Source organism: Lissotriton vulgaris, chromosome 8 (assembly GCF_964263255.1).
Source record: "Lissotriton vulgaris chromosome 8, aLisVul1.2, whole genome shotgun sequence".
NCBI classification, from domain to species: domain Eukaryota; kingdom Metazoa; phylum Chordata; class Amphibia; order Caudata; family Salamandridae; genus Lissotriton; species Lissotriton vulgaris.
This window is the reverse complement of record NC_141696.1, coordinates 243996973-244007074: the sequence shown is the minus strand read 5'-3', so window position 1 is coordinate 244007074 and position 10102 is coordinate 243996973.

Sequence of the window (10102 nt, the reverse complement as noted above, 5' to 3'; positions counted from 1 at the left end):
TTTTTTAAATAACAACCAATCTCTCTGGGTCTGGACTAATTCCCAAATGAGAGCTTTGCTTCTTTTTAATCCTGTCAGTTTGAACACATAAATAAAATACTTAAGTGTATCAACCTAGATAGTTTTAATACACCAAATTTTTTCTGGCACAAATAGCATAGTTTTGAATTTAAATAAATCACGCTGCACTGTAAATTACCCCACTAGCTCTCATTTGGGAATGAGTTCCTCCCTATAACACTCTTTCTCTTTTTGAAAACATCTCTGAGCATCTTCATTAATGATATCTGGGAAGTCGTAGCTCCCAGCTAAGACTAGGATTTCCTGCTGGTAAGGAGGAACCCAAATGATGAAGCATGTCACCCAAGGGTGAGTGAGGGTTCCAGTCCTTAAGGGATCATTCCCCAATAGATACAACATCAGTACATTAAATGTACTAGGAATTGGACTGACAATGAAACGCACAAGTTTTTTTGAATAAACTCCTTGTTTAGGCTCATTTGTTAAGACCCAGAGAGATTGGTTGTTATTTTAAAAAAAACCCTTACCTCTGCTGCCCGCCGCGTCTATTTTCTGCTTCTGAACGAGTCCAGAAACAGGAAGCACCCAGACTCCCCATAGCCAATCACAACACTACAATGCAGCGTTGTGATTGGCTCCCCTAAGCCAATCACAACACTACAATGTAACATTGTGATTGGTTACCCTAAGCCAATCAAAACGCTGCAATGCAGCGTTGTGATTGGTCTGAGCACCATGGATTGGCTCACAGATGGGGACAGGGGGCCTGGGCATGTTCCCCACCAGGCTGTGCAATGCAGCCTGGTGCTGATCATGGAAAGTGCGCATGACTGTTTGGCCGGATCAAGCCGGCCGGCCGACCATTCATGCACACTTGGAGTGTGCAAGCCATTCCTCCCTTGTGCCTCCAGCTATGCCCTAACCAAGCCCTGAACCTGCAAAAATTAAAATGATAATAACTGTGTTATTATCATTTTATTTTTCCTGGTCTTAGAGCAGTGCGGCGATTATCCTCCGCCTTAGCAGAGGAGCTGCCCCTGTTTTTCTCCTATAGCTATCATGCTAACGTATATATGTCTCTGCAATACCTAACACTCAAGCACTCACTTAACATGACAATCCTTCAATCATGGCCCTACAAGGATGGACCATGGTGGTGTGTCCTTCGCAGGCTCTCAAAATAAAGCAATAATCTAAAACTGTGGCCTGTCAACTCAAAAAAGAACTAAATCAAATCACAAGACACACACTATCAGGAAAAGCAGCAGCCATCATGCTTCAGGGAAAACAGCAACCAACAGCAACCGTCATACCACTAGAAGTCTCCTTCACAAGCTGGAGTAGTTCTGGCAAAAGTAGGTGTAGATTTTCATCCATGACATAAACCACATACATTGTGGGCACTGGCCTAGGCCATCCCAGAACTCTTACTGATCACTATGTTCTATACTCTTTCATAAAAATATAGCGAGGGAAATATTGGGACTTTTCACTCTCAAAACAACTATTAAGACTGCAGTGGCATGTGTGCCACAAATTCAGATTGTTCACACTGAGCACACAAAAGTACAGACTTAATAGACGTTACATTTCCATGCATCTCCCACTGATGTGTTCCATGCCTCAGTATGCAACTTACAAGTTGCTGAAAAATATATTTGGCCTCTTGCAGTGGAACCAGTTGATCCCTCCAATAGGCATCGAAACATTAACTGTGCCATGATAAAAAAAGAAAAGAAGTCCTACAGTAAAGTTGCATTAGCAAACTAAATTCGTTCTGGAGCGGGAGGCAACAAGGACAGGACCCAAATAGAGAGTTGGCACCACATAGAAGAATAGAGGCATAAAGCCATCCATCTCCCCTATTTCTGGAATCTTTAATTGAATCCAGGAGCTAGGGTCCAGATGAACATCCAGAAATCTCTCAACTGTTTCCCTTCACAAAAACGTGAGTTGCCCCTTGGCCACAAGTGCTAACAAAGATCAGCCTCAAATTGTTCTGCCAGGTTGAAGAACAGTGTTTTAAATGAAAAATATAAATATAAGAATTAGTGGTTCCAGGTGGAATAATGGCTAATGCAAGACATAAAGGAAAAGAACACACTCACCAACACCTAAAATATTGTTTGCCATCATAGAGCATAGAGCAACAAGGAGTTAAAATATAAAAACTATCAGAGTAGGAGTACCATTAATGCAAAATGTGCATTAGCATCACACTAGTCGATCTCCTGAACAACCCACACCCATTTCAAGAATAAAAAGCCAATATTGGCTATGTGACCAATTCCTGACACCAACCCAGTGACGGCTCCTCCACTGTGGTGGAGGAGCATTGGCACAATGCTTTCAAGCAGTGCGAGAAGCAGAAACATAAAATGATAATAGCTTTCAGTATTATCATTTTATATTTGTGCTGCTTTGCGGGCAAGAGTGTGGGCTGGAGTGTGGGTGGGGCTGCTTTGTTCTTGGAGCAGGGGAGGAGTGGTATGCCCATGCCTAAATGCACAATGGCTGTTTGGTATGCCCTCTCAGGCCGCCAAACCAGTCATGCCTATTCTTCGGGCAGGCTGCATTTCAGCCTGCGTGGAGATCATGCTCAGCCTGCGTGGAGATCATGCTCATGCTCAGGGCAGTGCGTCTACCATATGCAGTAACATTTTCAAACTGCAATATACTCTGTTTTTAATCCTGGCACCAGTAGCGAAGTAATAAAGGTTTTGTCGCTCCTGATATCTAGTTTTAATTCCATTCACATTATCACTATTGTTGTTTTTGCACTGCGCCCATCACTCCAATAGAAAGTTATCATCGCGATTTAGCACATCCCTATTAGGATTAAAACAGCCCTGAGCTCCAACCTCACAGTGAGGGGGTTGTAGCCCTTTACGTGGCGAGCGGTCCCTGTCAAGAGGAGAATCTCAGATGATGAAGCATGCCACCTCGGTGGGTGATAGAATTACGTCCTTAATATAGGACTCCTTCTTTAGTCTACATATGTCTCTCTACAGTCATACTCTTTCTTGTTGAGACCCGAGGTTATTTGGTGTATTATAAGTACCTGCAAAACCCATAGAGGTTCCACTAATCTGTCGATAGAAATCATCTTGCCATTTGAAGTAACTATGTCTTAGGGAAAATTGCAAAATCTCCATCAAAACAACTTTATTGGCTCTTTTGTTGTCTTGTTAAAGTAAAGCCAACTTAACTGCAGGGATTCCATCATCAAATAGGATTGAAGTATACAACGACGTAACATCGAATGTATATCATCATAGGGAATCTTCAATTTCTTCAATTGTGTCAAAAATCAGTTGTGTCTTGTATATAGGATTTACATGTTTGAACAAAAGGTTGAAGGAAATGATCCAAGTACTTACCCAATGGTTCAAAAAGTGACCCGCAGACCAAACGGTGGGTCTTCCAAATGTATGTGGATTTTTGGAAACATGTACATGGTCGGATATCTGGGGAATGTGACTGACAAATATTGTTTTGTCTTATCATAATCCATTCCTTCTCTTTTGCCATGTTTAAGACTTCTTCAAGAGTGTTTTTGATTTTCATTGTTGGATCTCCATTGAGTTTCAGATATGTGGGTTCATCTCTGATGTGCTCATTTACTTTGTTCTCATAATATATGGTGTCCATCACTACCAGTGCACCCCTTTTGTCATCCTTCTGGAATGTCAAATTTTGGTTGTTGGCTAAAGCTTGAAAGTATTTCTCTCTGATCTTGTCAAGTTGGATGCTTTACCTGCTTTAAAATGTAAACCTTCCATATCTTTTGTTATTAAACTCTCAAAAGTGTCTAACATTTTCTGTGAGACCCGTGGCAAGAAGGTGCTTTTTTTCTAAACCCTAAATATTATTTCTCTTCAGTGATTTTTTGTTCTTGTATAATGTTCTAAAAAAATGATGTAATCTCAATGATCTCATGAGCTTAAACAATGAAATCTCTGTTTCAAATAGATTGGATATATAAGTTGGTACAAAAGATGTACCCTTATTCAACAATTTTAGCTGTCTGCATGTAAGCTCCTGTGATGAAATATTGGCTACTATGTGTTCTGACTCCTTAGATTCTTCATTTTCTCTTTTTCCTTTTCTTTTTCCCGTTCCTCTCCGGGTTTTAGATTTTTTGCACTTGCTGGATCTGGAGGGCGTTTGCTATCCTGTCCTTTGGCTAAAAAATAGGAAGAGGATGTCGCCACAACAGGAGGACTGGTGTCCGCGGTATTTGAACCCAACTCTATGAGTGATGTCTTATTTCTAGGTTCACTGTCAATCATAATGGGTGTTCTCGATGTTTGAATGCCCCTGTCCGATACTACGCTTTCCTCGGATGATGCATTAGGTTTTCAGGGTGGTCTTCTTTGGGCATATACCTCGGCCCATGTATAAACTTCATTCAATTGTAGTCAATAGTGTCTCTCTTAAATTTCCTAAGCGTACGTTTTTGTACCTCTTTGCCATATTTGTCCAATTTAACATTAATGTCATCCAGTGTTTTTTTTCATACCTCTGGCTCCTTACGTCCTGACAATTCTGATTTGCCCATCTGGATTTCTTCCTCTCTAATACTCTTGTGTATCATCACACATAACTAAAACAGTGCACATTGGTTGTTTCAGGTCTCATTGTTCCTGAACTCTAACCCACATAAAGGAAGCACTTTGCCAAGCCCAAACCTTCCTTTTAAATGCAAATATATCACCCCTAGGGTAGGCGTTGGAAATCCCAAAAGGCAGGGTGCAATGTATTTAAAGAGTAGGTTGAGTCCTTTTTAGGTTTCACATGTTCTGGTAGTGAAAAACTCTGAAATTCATTTTTCGCAACTGCAAGGCCTACCTCTCCCATATGATAGCATTAGAATTACCTAATCAGATTTTAAACGTGAAATTTCCAAATGGGAAAAGATTACAGTTTATGTTTGGTGTCTCTGGAATCTGAATTTAAAACCCTAACTTAAGCCAGTTTTAAAAATACAATTCTGAAAATGTCACTTTCAGAAAGTTGACATGTTCTTGTCCTAGCCATTTAGTGCCTATAGCGTGTATCTGGTAACATTACTGGGTGTAGCTGACAGTTAAGCTTTGTGTATTCCTCCTAGATAGCCAGACACAATTGGGAGCTTAGGTATGCCTGGATAAGCCATCATTGGCTGGATGGGAGGGAGGAGCTGGGCATAGCCCCACTTACACCTGAATAGGATGTGTCCTGTCTCTACGGAAAGGGCCACATACCCCCTGTGGTTAGTCTAGAACAAGGGCAGGGAAGGCTTTATGCCAGGGGACTTCAAGGGGAAACCTCTAGAAGATTCTTCCCCACTTGAAAGGAACAACTGGTTATAAATACTGGACCTCAGGCACAAACACTTTAGTACACATCTGGACCTTTGATACTATGCCTGGAAGAAGGAATGCTATGCTGCTACAAGGACTTCCACTCTGGTGAACTGCTGCTCTAAAGAAACTGCTGCCCTGCTGTGATGACCCACTGTCTGCTTTCCTTCTGCCTGAGGAAGAAGAATGGGACCTGCAACTTCATCTTGAAACTAGAACCCCAGAGTGACTCCAAGGGCTAATCTACTGGCCCCCTTATCTGAGTCTCAGGAACATAAAAGGCTTCCCTATCAGCTTTGGACCCAGGTGCACTGAGTTCCTGACCTCCTAGTGGTGCCTCTCAGGCCCTGTTCCCTTGGTGCAACACATGGATGCCAAAATCAAGCGTTTGGGCTCTTCGTGACTGCAAACTGACACATTTGCACCTAGACTGCGCTGTTTGCACTGAAAATCTGCCTTTTGTGGGGGACCGTCAACGCAAAGCTCAAACCGACCCGTCTGCGACACATGGCCTGCTCTTTGCACCAGGCTGACAGCCTCCCACAGTGTTCTATTTGCTCCTCGTGGCCCTCTCCAATACAAACGGGACTCTTGGCATCAAAGCTTGAGAAGGTAAACCATAACTGGGAAAAATCTGGAACTTTAGCCGACCTTCACTCCATCGCGATCGCGATCAGGTTTTGACTATGACCCAGCCCAGCACGAAAATCCATAACTCCGGTTCTATTGAATGGATTTTTGTTGTTTTGGTCTTGTTTTATTTATTACATTTTGCTCTATTTGTCTAACGAGTGAGGGATCCATTATGCTTGATGTTTTCATTGTCTTACTGTTTGAATTGTTGCACAAATAATTTACACATTGCCTCTACGTTACGCCTGAGTGCTCTGTGCCAAGCTACCAGGGTGTTGAGTACAGGTTAATTTGGGTTTGCTTGTGCCTTGCCCTGACAGTAATTGTGGTTGCTGCTTGACCAGGGCTCACATCCCAGTCAACCAACATCACAATTTCTCACACAGTTTGTTACTTTAGTAATAAATACTTTCAAAAGTGTTGATTCTTCTTGGTGCAGTGTGTGTTTATGATATTGTGAACAACAAATAGGTGTATTATTGTTGCCACGGTGCCTATGATCCCTTTATGGGGATTGCTAGTAACTCAAAAGCAATAGCTTTATCTAAACAATACATTGATTAGTTTTCAGCTGGGATACAATAACCTGTCTTTCACATTCATTGTTAGTGGATTGAACCAGGTTAACCCGTGTCACCACTGGGTGGGAAATCAAAGTGTGTAGAACTACGCCAAAGTTGTAATTAGCACAACAGCGGGCACTCAATGCAGGTCTTGTAACTTATGGTTACACTTTGATTTGTTTCTTCACTATATAGGCTCACATAAACCATTACCATGTCACTACAGAGATGTCTGTAGAAATCTTGGTTACCTCCTACTGAGGATAAGGAAGCACCTTCCATAGGTTTGACAAGTTTGAGTCATAAAAGGTTATTCCCCATTCTTTGGGTTTTCTAAGTCTTTGAATCCAATTTTCAATTGAATCCATTAATTATGGTGGCATCTATTGTGATAGGGGCCAATTTCGGGTAAGCAGTCACTCAGTACCTCAAAACTGCAGTGATGTATGCCTTTGAGACATTTACTCATGGCTGGTGAGCGAGCCTATCAATAGTGCCTCTGAACAGTTCCATACCTCTACTGCAGTTGACCGGCTGTAATACTATAGGGATTGCCAAGATTTGAAAATCCCATTAACTTATCAGAAACACCCACATTTGTTTGCTAGTCAACTGTCACACACATACAGTAATATCCATCTGGGGTCCCTGAGCAATGTGGCCAGTCTTGGCTGGCTGCACTCCTGTTCTTCCTCCCAACTATGCAACAACCGCTGATGCGGTAGGGGTGTTAAATTACACAGTTGTCTTATACAGAATACTGGGTTAGTATATTGGAAGCTCGCTCTTTGCACAGTATACGAAAAAGAGGCATACTGTGCCAAGAGTCCAGGGATCCCTTATAAGTGGAGAGAGGCTTACTCTAGCAATCCTAAGGTGCCCTCTTAGGCTTATCATAGAAAGGTGGTGGGCTCTTTGAAGCTCTCTGCCCTGCAAGGCTAATTTAATGGGTCATCCTACTAGAGGGGTGTAAAGCCCCCTCTGCAGGAGCAGGCTATGTTTCTGACCTCCTGAGAGCATAGGCCCACGCCCCTGGGGGTCAGAACCCCATCTTTGGTGGCAGGATGGGCAGAACCAGTCAGCCAGCACACTAGTACCTAGTAGGTTCCAGAGACACCTCTAAGGTGCCCTCTGGGTGCATGTATTAATAAATCCACCTCTGGAATCAGTGTGGGTTTATTTATATAAGATGTTTGATACCAAACATCTTTGGTTTCAGTCAAGTCATCATGTTGCTGGGGAACTCATTTTTGGCCAGTGCCCAGAAGGTGCACTGAAAATGGTTTTCCGGGTCACTGATACTGGCAGTAATTGAACTGGCCAACACAGGGGCATAGCTGTTCATGCAGATATGTCCACACATGTAGAACAGTGCACCCTGCCTGCGGGCCCAAAGGCCTTCTGTAGGTGTGACCTACCTAAACTTCTCCAAGACATCCAGTCTGCAAAGGCAGTGAGCATGAGTTTGGTGAGGGGTCCCTTAGGGTGGCACAATACATGCTGCAGCCCTTATCTACCCTCCATAGCCTCCTTGCCCTAGGTGCCAGAGGTACCACTTACTAGGGACTTACAGGGGGTGTTAACAGTATTGACAATTGGGGAAACAATTGTAAAGTTTAGGGAAAGACATCTGTCACTGGGGACATGGTTAGTAGGAACCTAGTGCACTTTCTATCAATATTACATTGAATACCAGGCAAAAAGTGGGGTTGACCGTGTCAAAAAGGGGCACAATCCCCGCAAACCTAAGCGAAAGAGACTAACCTTTCCCAAGAGAGTCCTCATCATCTAAGTGGAAAATCCTGAAAAGGCCAACTGCATTGGCATGGCCAGTCCCAGGACTGTGCTCCACTGTAAAGTTCATACTCTAGGGAGATGGACCACCTAAACAGTTTGCAGTTTGGGGTATTCACCTTTCATTTGCATCAGCTATCTGAGAGGCCTGTGGTAAGTTTGAACAAGGAAGTGAGAATCAAACAATTATGGTCTCAACTTCATTAGGGACCAAACCACAGCAAAGACTTACCTCTCAATGGCACTTCAACGCTGATCTCTGAGGCTGGTCATGGCCATCATTATTGATTTGTTATAGGACTTCACCTATCCCATGTTCAAAGTCATCTGTCTGCACTATGCACTGCTAGGAATAATCTGGAGCTTTCAGACCGGGTGCTGAGTACATTGCTGTCTTCAGAGTGTCAAAAGCCTTTTGACAACTCACTGTCCAGTTTACCTTCTTTGGCATTTTCTTTGAGGTTAATTCTGGGAGGAGTGCCACAATGGCACCATATTCCTTCACAAACCTCCTGTAGTACCCAGTCAAGCCAATGAATTCTCTGACTAGAGTCTTGGTAGTTGAAGCTACCCAGTCCACAATTGTCAAGATCCAGGTTTGTAAGGGTTGAACTTACAAGGTGTTCCAAGTATACAACAGAGCCCTGCTGTATCTAGTTCTTTCTTGCCTTGATAGTGAGGCCTGCATGCTGCAGGGTCTCAAGTACCTTTCCAATGTGGATCAGGTGATCCTTCCAAGTGGAGCTATAAGCAGCAATATCTTCAGGATATGATGCACTAAAACTCTCCAACCTAGCAAGGAGTTTGTTCAGCAACCTTTCGAAGGTGCCAGGAAAGATTTTCAGAACAAAAGGCATTACTGTGAATTGGTAATGTCCATCTGGGGTCGAGAATGCACATTGTTCTATTGCTCCACGACTCAGACCATTCTGCTAGTACCCTGATTGTAAATCAAAAGTACTGAGAAACTTGGCTGCTCCTAACCTGTCAATCAGGTCATGAGCCCTAGAAATTGCCTGGGAATCTGTCTTGGTCACTGCATTGAGGCCCCTATAGTCCACACAAACCTCACCTCTGGGTTTCCACCTTTGGAAGAGGGTTTGGGACTCAAACAATTGGGCAGGCTCTCAGAGGGTTCAATGACTCTCAATTCCAGTATCTTGCCTACTTCAGCCTTCATGCCCCCATTGACTTGGTAAGACAGCTTGCATATTTTATTTTGAGAGGTAGGCTGTCCCCAGTGTCCACCTCACATGTACACTAGCTTGTATGACCAGGGGTCAAGGAGAAGAGCTCCCCATACTGGAGTAGGACTTGCCTGCAGTCAGCTTCTGTTGGCCAGAGAGGGTGACTGAAAAGATAACGCCCTCTACTGACCCATCTTTAGGGTTGTGAGAAAGGAGGTCAGGGAGAGATTTACTCTCTTCTACCTGATCATCATTAGTCCCCATCAGCATGGCCACATCAGCCCTGCCGTTGTAGTGGTGAAGGCGGTTTTGCATGAATAACCCTCTTGGGGCTCCTGGAAGTGCCAAGATCTGTTAGATAGGTGACCACCCATTTTGGTTTAAGGATAAGATAGGATAGGGCCTACTCCCTTTGTCATGGAGGGCCCTAGGAGCCTCAAGATTCAAAACCCACACCTTCTACCCTAGTTGGAACTCCACTAGTGCAGCCTTTTGATAATACAAGAGCCTCTGGAGATCTTGGGTGGCCTCAAGGTTTTTGGATGCATTTTCAATCTAG